Consider the following 27,881-nt stretch of genomic DNA (forward strand, 5'->3'; position numbering starts at 1 on the left):
CTCGCTACGAACGTGCTTGTAGAATTGATATCGTGAGATGATGATGCCTTCTTCTGATTTGAGATGGCCATGTACCAGAGCAGACAATTCCTCATAGTTCTTTTTCATGGGACTTGCAGGCGAGAGAAGATTCTTTGAGTCCATAGATTTTTGGACCGCAAACCGTGAGGAGGACCGCCCTGCGCCTAACTGCATCAGTGGGTTCCTCCATTTTGTTGGCCACAAAGTACTGGTCCAGGCAAGCTACAAAATCTGCCCAGTCCCCTCTCTCCACAAATCTCTCCAGAATTCAAATTGTGCTCATTTTTGCATGTGAAGGTTGTTAAGTTACCTCGTCGCCAAATGTTATGCGTGTAATAACTCGATAGACTGAATACTGTAAACTAACAGGTACAAACCTGGCTCTGCTTTATTCAGGCCCACAGTGATTACATTACATGATGGCTTGCCTTTTATACCTGGGCCGCACACGTGCGTACAGCCCAATGACCTCCGACAGTGGCGCCACCTGGTGGCGAGTAACCCCAAGCATACATGCATGACAGTCCCCCTCCATTTTAAATGTGTAGTCATCATTCCCTCCTCACAAATCCCACCATTAACCCCTCTGTCCTTGGAATCTACCACCTCATCTCCAACCTCCCTTTCCTCTCAAAAGTCCTTGAACGTATTGCTACCTCTCAAATCAGTGGCCATCTTTCCCACAATTCAAAGTTTGAAACTCTTATCAGGTGTCTGCCCCTGCCACAGCAAACAGCTCCAATCAAAGTAACAAATGACATCCTGTGTGTGGCTATGGTGCACGATCCCGTCTCATCCTTTTTGATCTATCTGCAGCCTTTGACATGGTTGATCACAACACCCTCCTCCATTGCCCAGTTGAGTGGAACTGCCCTCAATTTCACATTTGCCCAGTCAGTCATAGCCAGAGAATCTCCTGGCTTCTCTGCCTGCCCAATTACCTCCAGAGTCCCCCAAGGATCTATCCTTGGCTCCCTCAGAGTTCTCATCTACATACTGCCCCTCAGCAACATGAGGTCCTGTCGGGTTCCACATACATGCTGACGACACCGAGTTCTAACTCACCTCCACTGCCCTTGGCGTCGTCAGACATTTTAGACGACATTCAATACTGGGTGCGCAGAAATTTCCTCCAATTAAACAAAGGAACTATGAAAACCAGACACAATCTCCGCTCCCGAGCCACGATTCCAACCACCTCCCGAGCCACTTTCTCAGGCTGTTGTTCACAACCTCAGCATCCTATTTGTCCCTGAATTGAGCTTCGAACCCCATATGCTCTCCATCACCAAGACTGAGTACTTCAACCTCTAATACCAATCTCTGCAGCTGCCTGTCTATCTGCTGCTGAAACCCTTAACCATGATTTTGTTACCTCCAGACTCATCCATTCCAATGGTCTCCTGTCCAGCCTACCATCGTCTACCCTTCATAAGCTCATCCAAATCTCTCCTTCCTATATCCCAACTCACACCGTCCCATTAACCCATCACCCCCGTGCACATTGACCTACATTGGCTCCCTGAATGCCACAATTTAAAAATTCTAATACTAGTGTTCAGACATTTCCATGGTTTCAACCCACCCCATGTCTGTAACCTCCTCCAGCTCTGCAACCCTTTGAAAACTCTGTGTTCCTTCAACTCTTGTCCATTCCCCACTTCCATCACTCTATTTATGACGGCAGTGCCTTCAGCTGTCTTGGACCCAAACTCTGCAGCAAGCAGCAGAGGAGCGGCGAGGTCGGGGCAAAGGATCAGAGAGAGGTGGTCGAGCTACATAATCAGGGCCCAAAAGAGGCGCGAGTTCGGGGACCAGGGGCATCACGAGTCAGCCCATACTGCAATATGTGCGCGCACTGGGTCCGTGCAGCAGAGCTGGTCTCCATTGTCTTGATTAATCCTCGACACTGGAATAAGACCTAGCTCTGTCAAGCCCGTGTGCAACGGCCACCACACGTTAAAGAAATCCACGCACAGGCATCTTCCACCTTTCAATATATAGTTCGGGATCTGGAATATTAGGTCCTTCATTGAAAACACCCTGTGAACTCATCCCTTTTTGGTGTGGAAGCAAGTCATCCTCGATATGAGGGACCACTGAAGAAGAGACCCAAGCTCTGGAATTTCCTTCCTAAACTTCTCTACCTTTCCACCTCTCTCCTCCTTTAGGACCCTCCTTAAAACCTTTCACTTTGACCAAGCTGTTCTAATGTTTCCTTCTTCGACTGTCAATGTTGTCTGATTACGCTCCAGTGAAGCGCCTTGGGACCTTTTACTAAATTCAAGGTGCTGGCTGTTAGGAACAAATCTAACAAGTAGTCATTTTACAAACATGCAATGTTGGATAATTGAAATTTCAAATGTCATTATTCTCCAAAGATTTTACAGCATCAGATTATTTAATAAAAAAACAACTTTGATCTCAACTCAATCTCCTGTATGAAAATAAAGTGCAGGACTGGAGTATGTAGTGGTGGTGGTTGTGGGTTGTGAGGGAAGTAAACTTGGACTTCCCATATCATCAATGGGCCACTGTTAAATTCATGCTTTTAGATTCATTTCTACTCACACCCCATGGAATAGTAACATTTGAGGCAAATACAGGCTGTGAATTGATAGTTGACCTGGCGTTAAAAGTATCTGTAATAGCAGGCCCCAAATCAAAAGTGAACAGGTCTATTGTAGAGCATGTGCTGGAAATAATATGGACTGCACATCATTTCCTGATTGCTCAGGTTGAGAATAAACATCACTGATCCACTGAATGACCGAGACCAAAAACTATCAAGTTTAAGTATTAGATATAGCAATACCAAAAAACCCTGATTTAAACAGATTACAATACTTTCATTAACATGCATTAATGGTTTCAAAACAATAGAAGTTCTAAAGTCTTCACAGTTCTCTTCTATAACTTTGGACCAAACATCTACGATAAAAAAAAACTTTACATTGAACTGAACGTTGCACCAGTTCCCAGTATGCACAGCAGAACAGCAAAGTCGGAAAACATCTAGATCGTCAGTCTGATTATATCCTATTCTTTCTTCTGGAGGCAACCTGTCACAGAAGGCAGATTATCAAACAGATACTTTAATAATTAATCAAAAACTATTAAAATAGATTTTCAAACTTCAAAGATTGGATTCATTAACATCTTGGGGATTAAACTTTGAAACATCATCCTGGACAATAAGAGCTTCGAGGTTCTTTGTATTTCATTCTTTATCTTATCAGTTACCAGATCAGACAACCTGGGTTGTCAGACATGGTCTTCTACACCATAGGATTAAAAACTTCAAAGCTGGTCCACAAACATATTTTCTCACAGATACCAGGCCAAAGAAACTCATAGATTTACTATTTTAATAGTTATGGATCAAGGAAGCGAGGTGTATTTTACACTTCCCTCCCACAGAAAAGCTCTCCCAGAAGCAATCACACAAGATACCTATAGCAATACTGCCAGGTTATAACGAGAGGTTTAGGGAGGGAATTCCAGAGCTTAGGGCCTTGATAGCTGAAGGCACAGCCACCAATGGTGGAGCGATGAAAATTGGGGATTCTCATGAGGAGCGCAGAGTTCTCGGTGGGTTGTAGGGCTGGAGGAGGTTAGAGATAGGGAAAGGTGAGGCAATGAAGGGATTTGAACACAAGGATGAGAATTTTAAATTCGAGGTGTTGCTGGACCAGGAGCTAATGTAGGTCAGCGAGCACAAGGGTGATGGGTGAATGGTCCGAGGTGCAAGTTAGGGGCAGCAGAGTTTTGGATCAGACAAAATTTATTGAGGTCGGAAGGCGAGGGGGAAATTCTATTACATCCATTTCTTCTAGGGTTGCAACCCTCCAGGATGTCCCTGGAGGCTCCAGCAATGAAAGACCAACCTCCAGGACACTGCTGCAGATATCACAGGAGGGTTGAGAAACTGGAGGAGGTTAGAGTTAGGGAGGGGGTGAGGCCATGGCGGGATTTGAAAACAAGGATGATTAGTTACAGACCATCAAAAAACATCACGGAGAGATTTATATGATCAGAAATAGGACAGATTGTTCAGTCATACCCATGCCAGCTTATGAATGTATATAGAACATACTAACATTCATTTATGGTAAAACTTCAGGAAACTACCTTGCATCAAAGCTAGGTTTTTATGGTAGTTGTGCCCTTAAGCAGAGCTCTTAGATAAAATCGACATGCCCTTTAAGTTCTAATTGGATACAATGGATGACGGGGAGCAATGCCAAAATGATTGTACTTTTGTAAGACCACCAGCAACACCTGGGAACTGCAATGGCACAGTACTACACCATTGGCATTAGATGAAAACATGCTCTTATGCAAGAACTAGCAAGAGTAGGCCATTCGGCCCCCCCACCCCCCGAGCCTCTCTTTATTGAATTCAGCACAAATTCTTCAAGCTCTTTTGTACAATTATATTTTTCATTGAATATGAAAGGTGAAATTAAATATCAAATCTAGTAATTCTGTAGAAACTATCGACTCTGCAGCAAAGAAAGCAAAAAATGAAGGTTAAGATAAAGATTTCTGTTGCATTCTGTCCGAAACAAGGTCTTACTTTGCTCAGCCCAAATCAGTTCCTGCTCAAAATGAAATTGTTACTAATTTTGAATTTTTTTGAAGTTACTAGGTTGTTAGACGAAAGTATACTTGTATTTTCAGAAAGACTTCGATAAGGTACCTCAATAGAATCTTGCAGAATTGGTGGGAAGTTGTTACAATGGCTTAAGAATTGACCGCACTCCCATAGGCAGAAAGTCATTAATGGTTGCGGACCTGCTTGGAGACTGGTGGTGTCCCACAGGGATCGGTTTTAGTGCTACTGCTTTTTACAATCTTTGTTCATGACCTGGATGCAAGTGTTGGGAGAACAGTCCGCAGGTTTGCGTTCAACATGAAAATCTGTGCAAGTGCTAGTAGTATGGACTACTGCAAGCGAATCTTTATGCCATGGAGGAATTGAGCTCGCGTTGGCAAATGGCATTTAACTTGGGTAAATCTAGTGTTATGCCGTGGGCAGGATGAATTCGAAGCATTAGTTATACCGTAGAGTTCAGAACTAAATTTTGTTGATGTTATAGTACATGATTCTCTTAAGGTTCATGACTAGGGCCATGAAACAATAGCTAAAACAAAAAAAAAAAAAAAAGAGTATTAGGTTGCATTGCCAGGATAATTCAGTAAGAAAGAAAACGTACCATTTTGTCCTTGTACAAGACTTTGGTTTGGTCTCACTTACAATACTGTGTTGAGTTCTGGTCCTCTCAGATGGTGGGTGATAGGTAAAGACCCTCTGGTCCATCAAGCCTGTGCTGCAATACCTTGTGCATCACAATATGTACTCTCCACTCCTCCTGAAACCATGTTATCACCTGGGAGGCGAGAAATCCCAGATAAAAAACTCAGGCCAATTGAGGGGGTTAAAAAAAAAGTGAGAAATTCCTCTGACTCATCTAGGCGATCGAAACTAGTCCAAGAAATAACACTTGCCCTGACTTCCGTACTATACCTCTCTTCTGGAAGAGGTGATCGCCACCCCAGCCAGAAACAGGTCCAGCACTTGCTTGAAGGCATGCAGCAAATCCGCCATCACTGTACAAGGTGGCAATTTGGTCCACAGGTGTACTGTCCTCTGATAGAGGCTTTGGCAAAGGGTCTGGGAAGGGTTTCAAGAATGATACCCAACTTAAAACACCCATAATAACAGAAAATGCTGGAAATCTCAGCGGGTCAGGCAGCATCTGTGGAGAGAAAAACAGAGTTAACGTTTCAGGTCGATGACCCTTCGGAACATTTTCTGTTCTTATTTCAGATTCCAATAGCCACAATACTTTGTTTTTGTACTACAGTTACCCAGATAAGTTTAAATGTTGGGTCTATTTACTTTAGATATGTGCAGACTTAGAGATGATCTGATCTAGGTGTTTAAAAGAATGAAGGGACTAGACTGTGAATCATATAGATAGATGATTTCAATTAGATAGGTTAGGGAAAACCAGTGGTCATGCAAGGTCAGATGTCAGGTAGTGATTCTTCTCCCAGAGAAAAATACACTTATGGAACAAGTTGTCAGCTTGTACAGTGAGGACAGATTTTCTGCTTGCCTTCAAGAGAGCTGGCTGAGACAAAGGTGGCGACATACAAAATGTAGGTGGAATATTAATAGAAATCACTGTTACTGCAGATCAGTTTTGATCACCTGAAACGCAAATTTTCCAGATTATTTTTCCTCGCTAAATTGGCCTTTTTCAAAAAGCATCTTTTTTGTTTCTCCCAGAAGATTTCATGGGGCCATTGTGATTGATGCTAAATGCTCTGTGGGGCAAACTCGATGGACCAGTTGGTTTCTTCATATCCATCATATGAAAGCATGGGCCTTATACTTAACATTCGTAAGACAAAGGTTCTCCACCAGCCTGTCCTCACCACACAGCACTGCTCCACAGTCATCAAGATTCACGGCACGGCCCTTGACAACGTGGACCATTTCCCATACCTCGGGAGCCTCATCAACAAAGGCAGACATTGATGCGGAGATTCAACATCGCCTCCAGTGCGCCAGTGCAGCCTTTAGCCGCCTGAGGAAAAGAGAGAGTGTTCGAAGACCAGGCCCTCAAACCCACCACCAAGCTCATAGTCTACAGAGCTGTAGTAATACCCGCCCTCCTGTATGGATCAGAGGCATGGACGATGTACAGAAGACACCTCAAGTAGCTGTAGATATATCACCAACGATGTCTCCGCAAGATCCTGCAAATCCCCTGGGAGGACAGGCGCACCAACATCAGTGTCCTCGCCCAGACTAACATCCCCAGCATTGAAGCACTGACCACACACACTATCAACTTCGCTGGACAGGCCACATAGTTCGCATGCCAGACACAAGACTCCCTAAGCAATTGCTAGAGCTCCTTCACAGCAAACGAGCCAAAGGTGGGCAGCGGAAACATTACAAGGACACCCTCAAAGCCTCCCTGGTAAAGTGCGACATCACCACCGACACCTGGGAGTCCCTGGCCGAAGACCGCCCTAAATGGAGAAAGTGCATCCGGGAGAGTGTTGCGCACTTCGAATCTCAACGCCGCAACCATGGAGGTCAGGCGCAGGCAGAAGGAGTGTGTGACAAATCAGTCTCACCCCTCCCTTCGCCCAACGAATGTCTGTCCCACCTGTGACAGGGTCTGTGGCTCTCGTATTGGACTGTTCAGCCACCCAAAGGACTCACTTTTGGAGTGGAAGCAAGTCTTCTTCGATTCCGAGGGACTGCCTATGATGATGTATTCACCATTACATCTCAGTGCCTTCAGCTCACAAGCTTTGGTTATACAGCTCCCGAACTTCCACAGGGGTTCTCCTGGTCAACCATCACAACTTCAGAGGGAGACTGACCGAACAGCCATAAAAACAGCAGAATGTTGGTGGGAGATTGGGAAAATTCCCCAAGAACTTCAACACCACAGTTTATAATTTCTAAACCATAGGTGAAAGAATCACAACATAAAAGATATACAAGATGTCCCTGGAGGTGTTCATGCAGCACACAACGGAGAGTCAACATAGTAATCAAGTGCCTGTCTGCAGGATGGACTTTCTGTCCAAATCCAGTTGGCAGTTTCACTCAGTCAAATTAAGTCTCAAGTTAATCCTGCGTTGATGCATTTGGAAGACAACTGGCATGATACAATAGAGTAGTCACAGTGGTAAACTCTTCTATTGTGCCATGGTTGGGAATACAAATATGGCTTCATCTTGTCCATATGAACTTGAGTGACGATTCACTGGTATGTTCACATAATTCATGAATACTTGTATCTAATGATAGAAGAATGCTGTTTGTGTTTACATGTTGCTCAAATAGATCAATTGCTATCCATTTTCTGCATGTGGGGTAAATCTCCGTGAGGAATTGTTCCTGTCAAAGCAAAACTTTGCTCAAAATCAGTACCTGGGAAGCAATTTGCAAATCATACTCATTAATTATACACAATTGTCAAGCTTCACAATTTGCTCAGACTGGTACACCATTTAAAGTCTCCCCGATTTATCTTTTGCTCAGATTCCACATTGCTTTTTATGTCAACTGCAGTTACTTGAACTTTCAACAATCCATACAATTACTAAATCATTTTCCCATTATAAAATCATTAATCCCATTTCAAATACTGATCATTTTCACACAGCCACAGCTTGTATTTAGGTTCTCAGGAAAAGATTCAACCCCAGAATTACAAGTTTCAGCAATGCGTCAACTAGGCAGCACCTCCCTTTGAATCTTGGCACCCCAAAGTTTTTAATTACAACTTGTTTTTATATTGCACCTTTAACGAAGTAAAATGCCCCAAGGCACTTCACAGGAATATTACGACAAAAAATGACAGCCACATAAGGAGAAATTAGGGCAGGTGACCAAAAGCCTGGTCAAAGAGGTCTGTTTCAAGGAGTGTTTAACAGAAGTAGAGAAGTGTTGAGGTTTAGACAGGGAATTCCAGAGCTTAGGGCCTAGGCGACATAAGGTATGGCCACCAATGGTTGAGCGATTATAATCAAGGATGCTCACGAGGGCAGAATTAGAGGAGCGCAGACATCTCTGGGTGGGGGGGGGGTTGTGGGGCTGGAGGAGATTAGAGATAGGGTGGGGTGAGGTCCTAGAAGGACTTGAAAATAAGGATGAGAATTTTGAAATCAAAGCGTTGCTTAACTGGGAGCCAATGTGGGTCAGTGAGCACAGGGGTGATGGGTGAGCGGGACTTGGAGAGAGTTAGGACACGAGCAGCCGAGTTTTGGATGACCTCAAGTTTACGTAGGTTAGAATGTGGGAGGCCAGCCAGGAGTGCATTGGAACAGTCAAGTCTGGAGGTAACAAAGGCATGGATGTGGGCTTCAGCAGCAGATGAGCTGAGGCAAGGGCGGAATCGGGCAATGTTACAGAAATGGAAATAGGTGGTCTTAGTTATGCTGTGGATATGTGGTCGGAAGCTCATTTCAGGGTCAAATGTAACACCAAGATTGGGAACAATGGGATTCAGCCTCAGACAGATGTTATGGAGTCAGTGGCTAGGGAACGGAGTTTGTGGCGGGGGACAAAAAATGATGGTTTCGGTCTTCCCAATATTGAATTGGAAGAAAATTTCTCCTCATCCAGAATTAGATGTCGGACAAGCAGCCTGACACTTTAAGAGACCGTGGAGGGGTTGAGAGAAGTGGTGGTGAGGTAGAGCTGGGTGCTATCAGCATAAATATGGAAACTGATGCTATGTTTTTGGATGATGTCGCCAAGGGGCAACATATAGATGAGAAATAGGAGGGGGCCAAGGATAGATCCTTGGGGGAATACCAGAGATAACGATGTGGGAGTGGGAAGAGAAGCCATTGCAGGTGATTCTCTGGCTAAGATTAGATAGATAAGAATGGAACCAGGTGAGTGCAGACCCACCCAGCTGGATGATGGTGGAGAGGCGTTGGAAGAGGATGGAATGGTCAACCATGTCAAAGGCTGCAGACAGGTCGAGAAGGATGAGGAGGGATAGTTTACCTTTGTCACAGTCACAAAGGATGTCATTTGTGACTTTGATGAGCCGTTTCGGTACTGTACAGGGGTGGAAATCGGATTGGAGGGATTCAAACATGGAATTGCGGGATAAATGGGCACGGATTTGGGAGGTGACATGTTCAAAGACTTGAGAGGAAAGGGGGGTTGGAGGTGGGGAGATAGGTAGTAAGTACAGAGGGATCAAGGTTTGTAGTTTTTTTTTGAGGGGTGATGGCGGCAGATTTCAGGGAGAGGGGGACAGTACCCGAGGAGAGAACCATTAACAATGTTAGCTAACATGGCAGCTAGAAAAGAAAGTTGGATGGTCAACAGTTTGGTAGGAATAGGGTCGAGGGAGCAGGAAGTGGGTCTCATGGACAAGATGAGCGCAGAGAGGTTGTGAGGGAAGATAAGAGAGAAACTGGAGAAAGATGAGAAGTCAGAGCTAAGGCTGGGGGGATTCTTAGAGGATGTTTGGCCTGGTGGGCTTGGGGAAGGAAGGAAAATGGCAGAGGCAGCTGAACAGATGGTCTCAATCTTAGAGACAAAGCAGTCCATGAGCTCCTCACACCCGTTGTTGGAGGCAACATAAGTAATAGGAGGAGTAGTAGGCCATTCAGCCCCTCGCGCCACCAAGGTTGGAGGAGACAGGGGAGAGATGACTGTTAGCAGTGAGTGCAAGCCAGGGTTTATTTTTGCATTCTAGAATGATTCTGGAATTAGCGAGCAATTTCAGGGAAGTACTGGTGGGATAAACAGAGGGATTAACGTGTTTATCATGGCAAAGGTGTCTGTTACAAAACAGAGCATTTTTTTAATGCATCATCCACTCGTGAAGCAGGGCACAACTCTCAACAATGTGCCCAACAATTTCAGAGGCACACAATCTACAGACCTTCACTCATTTCTTCCCATTTTCTGTATTGATCAAAATGATCAATTTGTATCGTGGATGTGTTCCAGATAGACCCCAAGAACTGGAATGAGAGATTTCTAAACACACTTAAGACCTCTATAGCTGGCAAGGGGACATTTTAATCCCATTAGTCTGTGTAGGACTAAACTCAAAATAAAACTTCCAGAAGTAGATAAATAATAAACTTGAGTTTATATAGCGTCTTAATGTAGTAAAAATTTCCAAGGCACTTCACAGGAGTGTTAGACAAAATTTAACACCGAGCCATATAAGGAGATATTAGGACAAGCGACCCCAAAGTTTGGAAAAAAGGTAGGTTTTAAGGAGCGTCTTAAGGAGAGAGAAGCAGAGGTGGAGGGGTTTAGGGAGGGGATTCCAGAGCTTAGGTACTAGACAGCTGAAGGCACAGCTGACAATAGTGGAGCGATGACAATTTGGGATGTGCAAGAGGCTAGAATTGGACGAACGCAGAGATCTCGGAGGATTGTAGGACTGGAGGAGCATACAGAGATTGAGAGCAGCAAGGTTTCCGACTCCTGCTGGAACGTGTGTGATTGTGGATGCTGAGTGAGGGCAAGATCGAATAGTCTTTCAAAACTCAATACACAAGAATGGTTATTTGGTCAAGATCCTCCCCATCCAGAAGTGAAGAAGTGAATTGGAAATTAAGGATTGTGGTGCGTTCTCAAGGTGTCACTATATCTTGTTTTGTGTGCCTTGGTGAATACATGGTTTCATATAGTTTCAGGCCACACAGTTCGCATACCAGACACGAGGCTCCCTAAGCAATTGCTCTATGCGGAGCTCCTTCACGGCAAACGAGCCAAAGGTGGGCAGCGGAAACGTTACAAGGACACCCTCAAAGCCTCCCTGGTAAAGTGCGACATCATCACTAACACCTGGGAGTCTCTGGCCGAAGACCGCTTTAGGTGGAGAAATTGCATCTGGGAGGGGGCATTGAGCTCTTCAAATCTCAATGCCGCGAGCATGAAGGGGTCAGGCGCAGGCAGCGGAAGGAGCGTACGACAAATCAGTCCCACCCCCCATCCCCCCGATGAATGTCCGTCCCACCTGTGACAGGGTCTGTGTTCAGCCACCAAAGGACTCGCTTTAGGAGTGGAAGTATGTCTTCGATTCCGAGGGAATGCCGATAATGATATCTTGTGCATATTCTGAAATCGTTTTATCTGATAGAGAGTCGGGCTGGGAGTGAACTGAAATGAAGGGAAGAATGGAGGTTGCTATTAACACTGTCTGAGGCTTAGATTCAAATCCAACCTTGATGCAGTTCCAAGTGGGCAAGACAACAGAATAAAAGTGCCCCTATTGGGCACAAATTGTCAATCTTACTCAGAGGTCACAGAGGAATGATTCATATAGCAAATGGTTACGTTCACATTAACACAATAGGAATAATTTTGAGGTTAGAGCTGAGCCAAGTTCTTGTGCATAGTAACAGGAGCTTTTCTGTTCAGTTTGCTATGTGATAACTGATTGGAAAGACTGCTTATTGACATAATAAAGTTGGCAAAAAGTGTTCTCCTGCCCAGCACATCTACAAGCACAAAATTCATTCCAATTGTTTTTTTTATATAAAGCAGAAGCAAACCTCCTGGCTGCATTCAAAATGTTCACCGAACATGATTTTTTAAGTTCTACTGAATTTCATAGTATAGTTTTGCCCAGAATTTATTACAAATGTTTCCCCCTTCTCCCTCCTAGGGCATCATTCCACAGGCAGCAGGCATGCTCTCATGCCATACAAAAATAGTCACGTGTAAGCAACAGGCTATACAACTACAGAAGTTATCACAGCCAAACCCAATCCTGTCCACTCTTATGCACCTCGGCAGTGCTTTACTGCCTGGCAATCAAGACCGGGAACCCTAGCCAATTATCCCTTCATGAACCTAGGGGGATTTATGCTATTTGACAAGCTAAATCAGCACAAACAGGGAATCAAACCAGAGACTATTCCGCTCTAAAATGCTCGGCTAATCACTACCTGAACCAGCTGAGCCATTGGGAGCACGGCCTACGTTTTCATACAATTACTTCCAGGTTACATTATTAGAGTGTAGAAGACAAGAATGTATTAGTCTCCAGGAGCAAGGTTGCTGGAGGCACAGTCAAGCCCAATCCTGCAATGATGCCACATAAACTAGCAATTCCCCTAGCCAATCTATTCCTGTTCAGCTATGACATTGGCAATGATTACTCAATAATGTGGAAAATTGTCCAGGTACATCTATCCACAAAAAAGCAGGGTGCTCATTAGCCGGGTCTTCTAATCATCAGTGAAGTGATGGACGGAATAGTGCCGCCTACTGACACATATGCACCAATAATCTGTTGACTGATGTTCAGTTTGGATTCTGCTGTAATCAGTCAGCACCAAACCTGATCATAGCAATGATCCAGGCATGGGCACGGGCTGAATGCAGAGGAGAAGTGAATAACTGCTTTCAGCATCTCGGCAGGAAACGACCAAGTATAGCACAAAGGAGCTGTAGGATAATTGAGGTCAATGGGGGTCAAAGCAAAATATTTCCAATGACTGGAGTCATACCTGACACAAAGGAAATGGTTATGGTTGAAGAGGCCAAAAATCTCTTCAGGAGTTCCTCAGGGTAGTGTCTGGAACCCTACCATCTCCAGGTACTTCATCAATCATCTTCCCTCTATCAGAAGGTTAGGAATTGGGCTGTTCAGAGCATTCCAGTGTTCAATTCCATTTACAACTCCTCCAATAATGAAACAACCTACATCAGCCTACAGCAGAATTTGTGGCAGGTAACACCCATGTAACTGGTGTGCCAAGTAATGACCATTGGAATTGGAAATGCTCATTATCTAGCATCAGCTTCAGGTATATCCGCAATTAGCAATATCCTGGCAGTCACCAGTAACTAGGAGCTTAACAGACAAGCCATACCAACAATGTAATGACCAGAGCAGGGCAGAGGATGGGTACCAACAAATAGCTCACCTTCGGACCCCCTCAACTTCATCAACAAGTCAGGAGCATAATGGTACGCTTACCACCTGGAGGGGGCGGGGGAAAGCTGCAGCAACCCTAAAGAAGCGCACCCTATCTAGAACAGTGCTGTCTACTTCATAAGTGCCCCGGGGCTCAATATTCATCCCACCATTGTGGCTGCAGTACACACTATACTGTGCACAGTACTCCAGGTGTGGTCTTACCAAGAGAGTGGGCAATAAAATGGCAGATGGAGTATAATGTGAGGACATTTAAAGTTATTCACTTTGGTAGGAAGAATAGAAATAATTTTTTTTTTAAATGGGGAGCAACTATTAAATGTTGATGTTGAGAGTGCAGGAAACACAGGTGGTTAGTATGCAGGTCAAGCAAGCAATTAAGAAAGCAAATGGCAAAGGGGTTGGAGTACATGATCTTATTGAATGGCGGAGCAGGCTCGAAGTACCGTATGGCCTAATCCTGCTCCCAATTATGATGTTCTTAAGCCAATGTGCAGTCAGAACATGACAGAGCGCAAGTTTGGGATTTAGCACGAAGGCGGTACGATGGTGTATTCTAAGAGTATGCAGTTATCCCAACTGCAAATTCAGGGCCAATGTTCACAAATCTAAACTGTATCAATACACACAGAATCATAAAAAGGTATGGCACAGAAGCAGACCATTCGTCCCATTGTGTCCGTGCCAGCCGAAAGAGCCATCAAGCCTAATCCCACTTTCCAGCTCTTGGTCCGTAGCCCTGTGGGTTCCAACACTTCAAGTGCATATCCAAGTAAAGGTTGGACCTCTCTGGTTTGGCAATATCCGTGGTTCCACTTCTGCATCGATTTCCCGTGCTTCCTGGCTCTCAATGATCAGTGCGCAACTGTCACTTTGCGTGTGGCGTCCCAGATTCCCGTGCTTCAGTGAGGTGGCCGGGCAAGGATAAAGGGGCAGGCGGCTGACTGAGGCACCGAAGCTGGGCCTGAGGGAGAGGAGGGTTTATTAAAAAAAGCACCAAACCAGTGCGTTAATTAACACATGTGGCTGGGAGATTTCTACACAGAGAGAGCGCGCGCGAGATTCACAGCCGGAGCGTGGTGGAGGCATTCAGGGGCCCGGCACTGTCTACAGATACTGGTATGTCTCGGCTAGGCATGACCTCCCATGGTTCTGAAAATTCTCTGTTCCGGCACCGGTCAGATCCCAGACCAGAAAGGTCCAACCTGTACTTTTTAAAATGCGCTGAGGGTTTCTGCCTCTACTACCCTTTCAGGCAGTAAGTTCAGGCCACCACCCTCTGGGTGAAAAAAGTTCTCAATTCCTCTCTAATCCTATCAATTACTTTAAACTAATCCCTGGTTATTGACCTCTGCTAAAGGAAATAGGTCTGCCCTATCCACTATCTCAGCCCCTCAATTTTATACACCTCAATCAAGTCTCCCCTCAGCCTCCTCTGTTCCAAAGAAAATAACCCCAACCTATCCTCATAGCTAAAGTTCTCCAATCCTGGCAACATCCTTGTAAATCTCCTCTATACCGCAATCGCATCTTTCCTATAATGTGGTGACCAGAACTGCACACAGTACTCTAGCTGTGGCCTAATTAGTGTTTTGTACAATTCAAGCTTAACCTACTTGTTCTTATATTCTATGCCTCGGCTAATAAAGGCAAGTATCCTGTATGCCTTCTTAACCACCTTATCTATATGTCCTGCTATCTTCAGGGAACTGTAGACATGCACTCCAAAGGTCCCTCTGTTTCTCTACATTTCTCAGTGTCCTACCATTTATTGTGTATTCCCTTGCCTTGTTACCCCTCCCCAAATGCATTACATCACACTTTTCTAAATTGAATTCCATTTGCCACGTTTTTGCCCAACTGACCAGTCCATTGATATTTTCCTGCAATCTGCAGCTTTCTTCCTCACTAACATTTGTATCATCTGCAAACTTCTTAATCATGTCCCCTATATTGAAGTCTAAAATCATTCAGTTTGACCACAAAAAGCAATGGTCCTAGTACTGAGCCCTGCAGAACCCTACTGAAAACAGCTTTCCAGTCACAAAAATACCTGTCGACCATTACCCTTTCCTTCCTTCCACAGCCAATTTTGGATCCAACTTGCCAATTTTCCTTGGATCCCATGGGCTTTTATTTTTCTGACCAGTCAACCACGTGGGACCTTATCAAAAGCCTTGCTAAAATCCACGTAGTCTATATCAAACCACGCTACCCTCACCAACCCTCCTTGTTACCTCCTCAAAAAATTCGATCAAGTTAGTCAGACACGACTTTCCATTAACAAATCCATGCTGACTGTTTTAAGGGTCATCGACCAGAAACGTTAACTCTGCTTCCTCTCCACAGATGCTGCCTGACCTGCTGAGATTTCAAGCATTTTCTGTTTTTATTCCTGACTGTCCTTGATTAATCCATGCCTTTCTAAATGATTATTAATACTGTCCCCTGGAATTTTTTTTCAACAATATGCCCACCCCCGAGATTAGGCTGACTGGCATGTAAATACTCAATCTATCCCTTTCTACCTTTTTAAACAATTGTTCAACATTAGCAGTCCTCCAGCACCACAGCTCTAGCCAGAGAGGATTAGAAAATTATGGTCAAACTCCCCGCTATTTCCTCCCTTGCTTCACTTGGGATACATTTTTTCCAGGCCTGATGATTTATCTACTTTCAAAGATGCTAAACCCCTTAATATTTTCTCAGTAGGTTGATCTCATTTAATATTTTATACCTCTCCTTAATTACAATATCTGCATTGTCGCTCTCTTTTGTGAAGACAGACGCAAAGTATTCATTAAGAATCATACCCACGGCTTCCTCGTCCATACATGGGTTACCTTTTGGGTCTCTAATAGGCCCTACTTTTTCTTCAGTTATCTTCTTACTCCATGTATTTATTGAGTTTTGAGTTTTCCTCATTTTTACTTGCCAATATTTTTTCATGCCTTCTCTTTGCTTTCCTAATTTCCTTGAGATTTCATCCCTGCACTTTCTATATTCCTCTAGGCTTTGAAGTGATCATTTAAGAATTCCAGCACATCACAATCCTCAGGCCAGTGAACATGTTGAGAGGTAAGTATGTGTGCTCATTCCAGCTTTCTCTAAATTTCGACCACCACCACATATATGCACAGCTGATCGGAGGCATATTATGCAGCATTCATCTGTTTACAAATATACACTGTTCCATTTGGGAGGAAACAGGAATGCCCTATTTTGTGAAATCACTATAATCTGGTCAGTATCTCATTTGCACTGGTAGGTTTGTTATAAAGGCATTAAACACATTTATACTGGAATCAATGTCAGCTGCGGCTCAGTTAGTAGCACCCTCGCATCTGAGTCAGGAGGTTGTGTGGTCAAGACTCACTCCAGCGACTTGAGCACCAAAATCTAGGCCAACACTCCAGTGCAATACTGAGGGAGTGCTGCAGTATCAGAGGGGTCACCTTTCAGATGAGATGATAAACTGAGGCCACTTCTGCTCTCAGGTTGATGTAAAAGATTCCATGGCACTATTTCAAAGAAGAGCAGGGGAGTTATCTCTGATGTCTTGACCAATATTTATCCCCAATCAACATCACTAAAACAGATTATCTGGTCATTATCACATTGCCGTTTGTGGGAGCTTGCTGTGGGCTAATTGGCTGCCCCATTTCCTACATAATAAGTGACAACACTTCAAAAAGTACTTCATTGGCTGTAAAGCACTTGGAATTGTCCGGTGGTCGTAAAAGGCGCTATACAAATGCAAATCTTTTTCTCTCTCTGTGCGTATGGGAGGGGCATGGAAAAGGAAAGAGTTCATTTTGTGGCCTGTTTGTGTTGCATAACTACCAGAGTCTAATCTGTCCTGTTTGTATGGTGGGAACACTTACATATTAATAAATCCGGAAAAACTATAGACTTTGCTTCTCTGCCATATCACCCAGGGAAAATAAAAAACATATTCCTGCCCTGTACATGGCTCAGCTGTTCAACCTGACTGGGGAGAGAAATCTTGGCACCTTTGACAGAAATTGTTATATTTGCCACCAGGCGCAGTACTGAGAAAAATGTAAATTGGCCTTTAGATAGCCGGAATACAGATTGATGACGTTCATTGTTTCGTGAAAGGGCTCCATGCCCCTCTGAACCGGTTTCAGATGGGGAAATTAAAGTTATAATTGAAAGAAAATGCATCTTTCACGAGAAAAATTAATGGCAATATACAAGTCATTAAGTAAATCATTATTTTTGTAAGAAACTTAAAACGTTGGCCTATGCACATTTCTGAATAGCTTTGAAAAGTTCGGTGTTCTCATTTTTAGGCTAGTTTTATCGGCTCAGAATTAGATACCACCTATCCTGCACTTTACACACTACACCTAACTTATTGGTTACATTGTAAACCTGTTAAAATTGTGGTGCACTTTCCACATCAGCAAAGTCCCACTTTGAAATAACTGTACATTCAAGCCTAATGTTCCCCAACACCCCTCAAAATTAGTGAAGGGAGGCCACTGCTCAAAAAACAACTTTAGCTATATGAGATAGGTGGGAGCATTTCAGTTACTGCCTTGAACTGAAGAAAAGCATTGCTGTCTCCGATAGCAACCCCCACTGTGTTTACATTGCCAGAGGCATCACTTCTCCAGGAGGTAGTAGCCTCAACTACCATAGCTGGCAGTGAGCATTCACTCCAGTACTATCCAAGTCGTCCCCAGGCCAGGTCCAAGACCACCCCAACCTCTGTCGTCGAGCTACAGTATGCAGACGACACCTGCGGCGGCTGTGCACACAGAGGCTGAACTCCAAATCATAGTCAATGTATTTACTGAGGCGTACGAAAGCATGGGCCCTACGCTAAACATCCGTAAGACAAAGGTCCTCCACCAACCTGTCCCCTGCCCAGTCATCAAGATCCATGGCGTGGCCCTGGACAACGTGGACCATTTCCCATACCTCGGGAGCCCCTTAACAAGCAGACATTGATGACCGCCTCCAGTGCACTAGTGCAGCCTTCGGCCGCCTGAGGAAGAGTGCTTGAAGACCAGGTCCTCAAATCGGCCACTAAACTCATGGTCTCCAGGGCTGTAGTAATACCCGCCCTCCTATATAGCTCAGAGACATGGACCATGTACAGTAGACACCTCAAGTCGCTGGAGAAATACCACCAACGATGTCTCCGCAAGATCCTATAAATCCCCTGGGAGGACACACTAACATTAGCGTCCTTGACCAGGCCAACATCTCCAGCATTGAAGCACTGACCACACTTGATCAGCTCCGCTGGGCAGGCCACATTGTTCGCATGCCAGACACGAGACTCCCAAAGCAAGCGCTCTACTCTGAACTCCTTCACGGCAAACGAGCCAAAGGTGGGCAGAGGAAACGTTACAAGGACACTCTCAAAGCCTCCCTGATAAAGTGCAACATCCCCACTGACACCTGGGAGTCCCTGGCCAAAAACTGCCAAGTGGAGGAAGTGCATCCGGGAGGGCGCTGAGCACTGAGTGTCTCATCGCCGAGAGCATGCAGAAACCAAGCGCAGGCAGCGAAAAGATTGTGCGGCAAACCTGTCCCACCCACCCTTTCCCTCAACGACTATCTGTCCCACCTGTGACAGAGACTGTGGTTCTCGTATTGGACTATTCAGCCATCTAAGGATTTATTTTTAGAGTGGAAGCAAGTCTTCCTCAATTGCGGGACTGTCTATGATGATGATGATGATGACGACGACCCTAGTTTGTGGACAGCAAAACTACCACTTTGACTCATCGCCTTAGTTTTACGGGTGCAATAGCCATCAACGAAATGTCAATTCTTCATGTGAGCTTAAACAGCAAATATGAAGAGCATCACAACCAAGCCCATTCCTGCCCATCATGCAAATACACATACTTTTGTGGGGGGGGGGGGGGCTCAGACTGGGATAAAAGAACCCACTCACAATGCCTTATACCAAACACCAACAGCTGTGCTTTACCTCAAACACTCATAGTTCAGTTAATTCAGCACAGACCAGTAATCAAGAGGGACCTCCCTATTGATATAAAGAAAGACTTGGATTTATATAGCGCCTTTTATGACAGCTGGACGTCTCAAAGCGCTCTACAGCCAATGAAATACTTTTAGAATCTAGTCACTATTGTAATGTAGGAAACGCAGCAGCCAATTTGTGCACAGCAAACTCTCAAGTAGCAATGTGATAATGACCAGATAATCTGATTTTGGGTGTTGTGTTGATTGAGGGATAAATATTGGCCAGGACACCAGAGATAACGCCCCTGCTCTTCTTCGTAAAAGTGCCATGGCATCTTTTACGTTCACTTGGGAGCGCAGATGGGGCCTCAGTTTGACGTCTCATGCAAAAGACATGCAGTGCTGAGTGTCAGCCTAGATTTTTTTGTGCTCCCTGGAGTGGAATTTGAACCCACTATCTTCTGACTCAGAGGCGATTGCTACCCACTGAGCCACAGATGAGTGACATATGGTTTAATGGCACATTACATTATATAATAAATGAATGGGTTTTTTTGTAGTTGGTGTACAACTGTTTTCTATACTATTTCCCATTGTGTATGTGCGCAGTCAATTTTTGGTGGGGGAGGGGGAAAAAGTCCTTAGCATTGCCGATAGAATGGAAATGTACAAATCCCGATGTTACATGGGAAAAGATTATAAAACCAGAAGTGCATTGGGTGTCACGTTGTGTTACAGCAAAGTCAACACCCAAAGTCAACTTTTTCATTAGAAATTTGATTCATTGTTTAGTTGCTTAATGCAAATGATCAAAAGTGGAAATGTTGTGCTAAGAACTTTTCAAATTATCAGACAGTTCAACTGAAGCAACATTAAATTGAAATAAATTTACTGCAGCCAATAATTTAATAGTTAACAGGAGCTTGCAACAGGATATGTGGCCACAGAAAATTATGCAGTTGGTATCACTATATACATTGCATCATTTATCAGGACTTAATAGCTGCACAGTAGAAATTTCTGTTCACACAACATTCTGGCATAGCATGGATGATTTAAAGCTGTGAGGAGGAGAGAGAGATATCGACAGGTTAAGTGAGTGGGCAATAAAATGGCAGATGGCATTTAATATGGGTAAATGTGAAGTTAATCACTCTGGTTGGAAGAATAGAATTACATAATATTTTTAAATGGTAAGTAACTATTAAATGTTGGTGTTCAGAGAGATTTAGATGTCCTCGTACAGGAAGCACACAGTTAACATGCAAGTACAGCAATCAAATAGGAGGGAAAATGGCATGTTGCATGGGGATTGGAGTACAAGAATAAGGAAGCCTTGCTACAGTTACATAGGACTTGAGACCACATTTGGAGTACTGTGCAGAGTTTTGGTCTCCTTATCGGAGGAAGGATATACTTGCTTTAGAGACAGTGCAACAAAAGTACTGTTAAGAATCTGTTCTTTTCAAACACTCTCCAGTTCTGACGAAGGGTCATCGACCAGAAAAATTAACTTTGCTTCCTCTCCACAGATGCTGCCTGACCTGCTGAGATTTCCAGCATTTTCTGTTTTTATTCCAGATTCCAGCATCCGCAGCGTTTTGCTTTTGTTTCACTAAACTGATTCCTGAGATGAGAAGGCTGTCCTATGAGGAGAGATCGAGTAGATTTGGTCTATACTCTCCGAAATTTAGAAGAATGAGAGGTGATGTCATTGAAACGTACAAGGTCCTGAGGGAGATTGACAGGGTGGGTGCTGAGAGCTCATTTTCCTTGGCTCGAGAGTTGAGAACTAGAGGGATTCGTCTCAGGATAAGGGGGTCGGCCATTTAAGACTGAGATAGAGGAATTTGGACTTTAGGGGAATCAAGGGATTTGAAGACTGGGCGGGAAAGTAGAGTGGTGGTTGAAGATCAGCCATGATCTTATTGAATGGTGGAGCAGGCTCAAGGGGCTTTATGGCCTACTCCTGCCCCTAATTCTTATGTTCATAAAGATATCACATCGTTGCTGATTGGCAAAAGGGGGCAGCAAAACTACAGTGATGGCCATCAATAGTGGAGTCTAAAACCCTTTTTCTTTAAAAAAATAAAATATTTTCAGCTCTAAAGTCTCACTAGCCCATGCAATGCAGCCAAGAGGGCATTCTGCTCCCAGATCTTTATGAATTCCACTTTTCAACCAAGACTTTTGACATTTAAAGTAATTTTATTAAAGCTGCGTTATCCTTTAATAAATTAGTAAAAAAAGTAATCCGAAAAATGTATTTCCCAAAAAAAATAGGAGTGGGTTTCATCAGATTTGTCCAGGCCACAGAAAGTCGATTTACTCTGGTTACTTGGCAGAGAAGATCAATGGAAATAGAAACGGTATTGAGATATACTCCACCTGCATATTCAAAGCACCTTTTTTTTTGTTTGACCACAACTATCATGTTTAACCCATAAACAATACAGAACTGTTTTGTTTATAAATCTTATGTAAAGTTAAAGAAATGTTAATGAATCTTCCTCTTTTACTACTGTTCAATATAAAAGATTTCAACGGTGAGGAGTTCATTCAAACATACAGGGCCCAAGTTTCCACATGATTTGCGCCTGATTTTTTAGGAGCAACTGGTGGAGAATGGACTATCTTAGAAATCGCAATTCTCCACATTTTTTTTTCTGCAGTTCTAGTCAGGTAGAACAGTTCCACTTTGGAACAGAATTTTTTCTTCAAACGCCTGATTTCAAAGTTTCCACAGTGAAAACGTATTCCAAACTAACTTAGAATGGAGCAAGTGAAGATTTTTGTAGAACTGAAAAAACCTGTTCTACACATTAAAAAATCAGGCGCAGGTTACAAATTAGGCGTCCAGAACGAGGTGGGGGGGAGGGGGGAGGGGGAAGGGAAGTCATTAAATTCTATAATAAATCCTTATTTATACTTATACAAATAAATCCAACCTGAATAAACATTTATAAGCAAAGAAAAGATTAAATAAACCATCTTCCTACCTGTATGAAAGTGCTTCAGGCAGGTCTTTCGGGACCGAATGCTGAACGGGCCGGCCCGAGACTTCGGGCAGGGCCCGTCCCTAACACCAGGCGTTGAGTCGGGGCGGGGGGGGGGGGAAAGGAGAGAGAGAGAAAAAGGAGAGAGAGGGGTCGGGGGAGGTCAGGTCGGGTCGGGTCGGGGGTCAGGTCGGGTCGGGGATCAGGTCGGGTCGGGTCGGTCAGGTCGGGTCGGGGGAGGGGAAGGAAGGTCAGGTCGGGGGAGGGGGGGGGGAAGGAGGTCAGGTCGGGTCGTGGGAAGGTCAGGTTGGGGGGGGGGGGGGGGATCAGGTCAGGTCGGATCCAGTCCGGGGCGGGAAGCGGGAATCGGGTCGGGTCCGGAGGCGGGGGGGGGGGGGGGGGGGGGAGAGCGGGAGTCGGGTCCAGTCGGGGGGGGGGGTGGGGGGGGGGGGAGAGCGGGAGCGGGAGTCGGGTCCGGGGGGGTCCAGTCTGGAGGCGGGGAGGAGCCTTATTCACACAGCCCGTGAGGCCATTCGGCCAGGGCTAGGGGCTAGGGGCTGCGTGCTTCGGGCCCCTCCTACACAGTTTCGGGCGCCTGGAGCTACTGCACTGTTTTCAGCGCAGGGACCTGGCTCCGCCCCCCCCCACAGCTCGTGCTGTGCTGCACCGAGGGCCAGAGGACCTGCAGGGAGGTGGAGAATACGGAGGATTTTTTTAGGCGCACTTTGTGGCGTGAAAAATGGGCGTCCAGGTCGGGACTGCGCCGTTCTAGGCGTGTGTGGAAACTTGGGCCCAAGATGTTACTTTGATTAAAAAATTTTTTAAAGTGCATTAGTCATAACCAAGGTCACACGTGACCAATGGTAGGAAGCCAAAATAAAAACACTTCTCTGTAAAGGTGATACTTATGTGCCAGATTTGAGTTTACATGACCTTCATTGTAGTAGCCTTAAGTGTAATATTTCCAATACTGTTATTAATAATCAGAGCTTTGTGAAAGAGGCTTCACCAGAATAATTTACACATTATTTGACTACCACATACTTGAGGTGCGTTTATAGTGTTCTCCAGCCATCAGTTCCAGTATCCCCAGGACTCCAGCAGTCACCGGCCACAATGTAAACCTGCAAAATTATTTAGATTGCTGCCAAAGAAAACCTGCTTCTCACAATCTCTTTCCGGCTGCTGCCAACATAACCGGGGTGAGTAAACACATTGCTGTCAATGCAACAGCACATTTCCGTGGTGTTGTCGTGACTATGGGTCATGACATCATTGTGCACAAACGGCTCCATTATCTCCGTAGTGACAAACATCATGACATCACAGCTACATGACTGCTTGCTGGCCAAAATATTGTGTGGAATATGAGCAGCAACAACACGCTGCCTTAAAGTCACTAGCTGGAATATTATTCCCCAAGGCAGTTTTCAACTCTTTCTGCACCATCATGTCACCCCCTTCCTAATTCGCATTCATGACAGGTTATTTTCTGCACTGTGCTTCATATCAGCATGATCATTCTATATAAATTGAAGCCAGAATTGTTTTACAACTAGTAGGATGTGATTGAACAATAAAGTCGTTATTTAACAAAAATTCTATCCAGGTCACGATTCAAGCAATTTTTACTCCCATGAAAAGCAGAAGTCATGCATAATTTAATGCTTGAAACAGCAGCTTCATACTGAACTAAATGCATTAGGTTGAAAATGATCTAAATGCTGACTTAGACCCAAGTTTTTACAAACCAAATCAAAATTCTGCTTTCGAGAACCGTATAGATGTCAGTCATTTTTATTTGACAATAATCAGAATTTTAAAAAAAATATCCGTTCATCAGATGTGTCCATCCCCAATTGCCCTCGAGAAGGCGGTGATGTGCCGCCTTCTTGAACCGCTGCAGTCCGTGTGGTGAAGGTACTCCCACAGTGCTGCGAGGGAGGGAGTTCCAGGATTTTGACCCTGCGACAATGAAGGAATGACGATATATTTCCAAGTCAGGATGGTGTATAACTTCAAGGGGAACTTGCAGGTCGTGATGTTCCCATGCATCTCCTGCCCCTGTCCTTGTCCTTCTGGGTGGTACAGGTTACGGGTTTGGGAGATGCTGCCAAAGAAGCCTCGTCAAGATGCTGCAGTGCATCTTGTAGATGGTGTACACTGCAGCCATGGTGCGCCGGTGGAGGAGGGAGTGTCAATGAAGCGGGCTGCTTTGTCCTGGATGGTGTCGAGCTTCTTGAGTGCTGTTGGAGCTGCACTCATCCAGGCAAGAGGAGAGAATTCCATCACACTACTGATTTGTGCCTTGTAGATGGTGGAAAGACTTTGAGGAGTCAGGAGGCTAGACACTTGCCACAGAATACCTAGCCTTTACGTGGTTGTGCCACTTAAGTTTCTGATCAATGGTGAACCCCAGGATGATGATGGTGGGAGATTCTGCAATGGTAATGCCGTTGAATATCATGGGGCTGCAGTTAGACTCTCACTTGTTAGAAATAGTCATTGCCTGAAACTTAAGTGAAGTAACATTCGCATCAAACATCAGCCCAAGCCTGAATGTCACAGATCATGCTGCATGCGGGCACAGACTGCTTCATTATCTGAGGAGTTGAAAATGGCACTGAAGACTGTGCAATCAGCGAACATTCCCATATCTGACATGATGGAAGGAAGGTCATTGATGAAGCAGCTGAAGATGGTTGGGCCTTGGACACTGCCCTGAGAACTCCTGCAGAGATGTCCTGGGGCTGTGAGGATTGACCTCCAACCACCTTAACCATCTGCCTTTGTGCTAGGTATGACTCCAGACAGTAGAGTTTTCCCCCCACCGCCACCCCGATTCCCATTGACTTTAGGTTTACTCGGGCTCCTTGATGCCACTCTCAGTCAAACGCTGCCTTGATATCAAGGGCAGTCACTCTCACCTCACTTCTGGAATTCAGCTCTTTTGTCCATGTTTGGACCAAGGCTGTAATGAGGTCTGGAGTTGAGTGGTCCTGGCCACTGTTACTTTGGTCTAAAATAAAACCCACATGATTAAAACGTTTATACTGACAATTTTTCAAAATATGACTTTCATACTTCACATACTCATTGGGAGAGAGGATTTATTTCACTGGTAAAGTTATGTAAACTGTCCATTATTTTTGATCCATGAAGCTACAAGCTCTGAACGGTGATCTTCCAGTTCAACAAAACAAACTAGTTTAGTGCTAAATATGCATTTATCAAATTGAGCCCTCATCAGTTCTGCAAATGGTTCATATCATATGCTGCTTCTATGCTCAAGTTCAGTTCATACCATGAGAAGCAAATTGTATTTTCCAACTTATTCTAATGCTAGAGATCAGCAAAGCAGTTGAAGAAAACAGATCGATCAATGCAAGACGAGAGTGAAGTATTGTCACTGGTGTGACAAGAGACAAGAGATGATTAGAGCTTTTATTGGCCTTACTGTGGGTTCAATTTTCCGCAATGCCGTTTTTTGGCATAGTGCCAGAGATACGCCCATTTTCTTTAGCCCCAACTACTCCAAAAATATAAGTAGCAATTTTCCCCGTTCTATTTTTTCCAAATGGGTGCCGCACAGCCTGTCCTGTTGCTTCGGGGCGGGGAGGGGGGGAACCTAATGTCAATGCCAAAAAAACAATGCCCCCCGCTACTTCTGTGCATGTGCAAAAAAAATGGAAGTTTTTGACGTGATTGCTTTGGGTGTGCATGCCCAAGTACAGCTCCCGGTCTGCATTCGGCCATTTTAAAAGAGCCAGTTGTGTGAGAGAACTTTAATTCTCATTGCATCTTGTATTGCAGCTCTGATTTTTCCAATGTGGCTCAAGGACCAAGAATTTCTTACAGGATGAAGTGGAGGCACTAGTTACTGTAATTGAAGCCAGATGGCAGGAGCTGGACACCAGCAGAGGTCACATAAAAGTTTCACCAAAAGAAATGAACACTGGAACCAACTTGAAGATTAGTGTGCAATGATGACCACCCCGAGATCTGGAGGCCAAAAAGAAGTGGCAGGACCTTGGTCAAGTAATTCGTGCAAGTAATATTTTCATTTATTCAATGCAATTGCAATTGTAAACGTGACCATCTGTATGTCCCACCCAGCAGAAAGACACCCTCTCTAAAAAGTTATATTTTCATCTTTGCAGAGGAAGATGGCACACAACAAACAAGAAAGAACTCGAACAGGAGACCACCCAGCAAATCTGCAGCCACTGACACCCTTGAAAGAGGGTCGCTGCTTTGATGTGTCCTGCCTGGAGAAAAGCAACCACCACTGCACAAGCTGGGCCCACACTCGAGGGAGAGGATAAGTCTTGCAAATTCTACAGTCTAGCTTTGCCAACTGTTACGTAGCGCGCGGGCTAGCCATGCTTCGGTTCATGGGATGTCTCCGTCAGTTACGCTTCGCTTGATGTAATGTGCTTTCATTGTGGTCCTTGAAATCAGCCTGCTGCCTACGCTGTGTGAGCCTACTCATGCCACCCACCCTACCCCCCTCCTCTGCTACTAACCATTTATATTTTGCAGAACTTGAGGCCAACCCTGACGAAGAAGATTCAGACGCGGAGGAGCCTGAAGAGGAGAATATCTTCCAATCCCACCTTCCAGACCAAGAGCATGGGAGTGAGGAGAGCCCCCACTGTTGTACTCACTTTGGAGGAGGTGCAGCTGCCGCCCATTGAGGTGCCAGCCCCTTTACAGAGTGGTACGAGTGTTGCTGGGACATTCCATAGTTTCCCACAGTCCGAGGCTGCGAATTCCAGTGGGATGCAGCGAGGCACATCCAGGGTGAGGAGGGGAGGAGAGCTTGACAGCATTCTCCTGAGGTGCAGGATTTAACAGATGTGATTCAGATGATGGCAATGAGTGCAGAGAGCATTGCCCTATACGATCACTCCTGGACACCATCAGTGGGGTGGGTGATGTGGTATTGGGAGAAGTAACAACACTCACGTGAAATGGGAACACTGTCCGGGAATGGGAGGTAGGGAATGTCTCAGCCAGCGGATACAATATCAGTGCACGAGGGACGGAATATCGCAGGTAGTTGTGACATTGTCAGAGCACAAGGGAGGGAATGACGGAGTTAGCTGTTGCAATAAGGGAACACGCCCAGACCCCACGGCCACTCCCTGTCCAATTCCCAGACCAGCCTCTAAAGAGGCCCAAGCTGGGCCTTCCACATTACCGGCTTGCTACCCCTCCCAAAATCAAGTGCGCGCGCATTACCCGAGATGTTTGAAAAAAATAAGCTTGGTACCAACCCAAGAAACGCTGCACCACTGCCTGTGGGCAGGGGTGGAGTCACCAAGACCAAGCGCAGTGGGCGGTCTTACAATAAAGGTGGAGGAGAGATGGGTGCAGCCTTTTCTTTACTGCTGTTGTTGTTATGGTTGTAAGTCGCCATGTGGGT

At 44.9% G+C, this 27,881-nt stretch overlaps 1 protein-coding gene across 2 annotated transcripts in view; it reads right to left on the minus strand.

Moving 5' to 3' along the window:
- Positions 1-27,881, minus strand: part of kank1a (KN motif and ankyrin repeat domains 1a) — a 373,392-nt gene that overhangs the window by 189,072 nt on the left and 156,439 nt on the right. Inside the window, exon 2 of one of the 2 annotated variants that reach the window (XM_070881419.1) lies at positions 2,975-3,083. The exons of the other annotated variant lie outside the window; for it this stretch is intronic. The gene's annotated coding sequence lies outside the window, so the exon portion shown is untranslated. The remainder of the gene's footprint in view (positions 1-2,974; positions 3,084-27,881) is intronic. 2 annotated transcript variants of the gene reach the window in all.

This window comes from Pristiophorus japonicus, chromosome 1 (assembly GCF_044704955.1).
Source record: "Pristiophorus japonicus isolate sPriJap1 chromosome 1, sPriJap1.hap1, whole genome shotgun sequence".
NCBI lineage: Eukaryota > Metazoa > Chordata > Chondrichthyes > Pristiophoridae > Pristiophorus > Pristiophorus japonicus.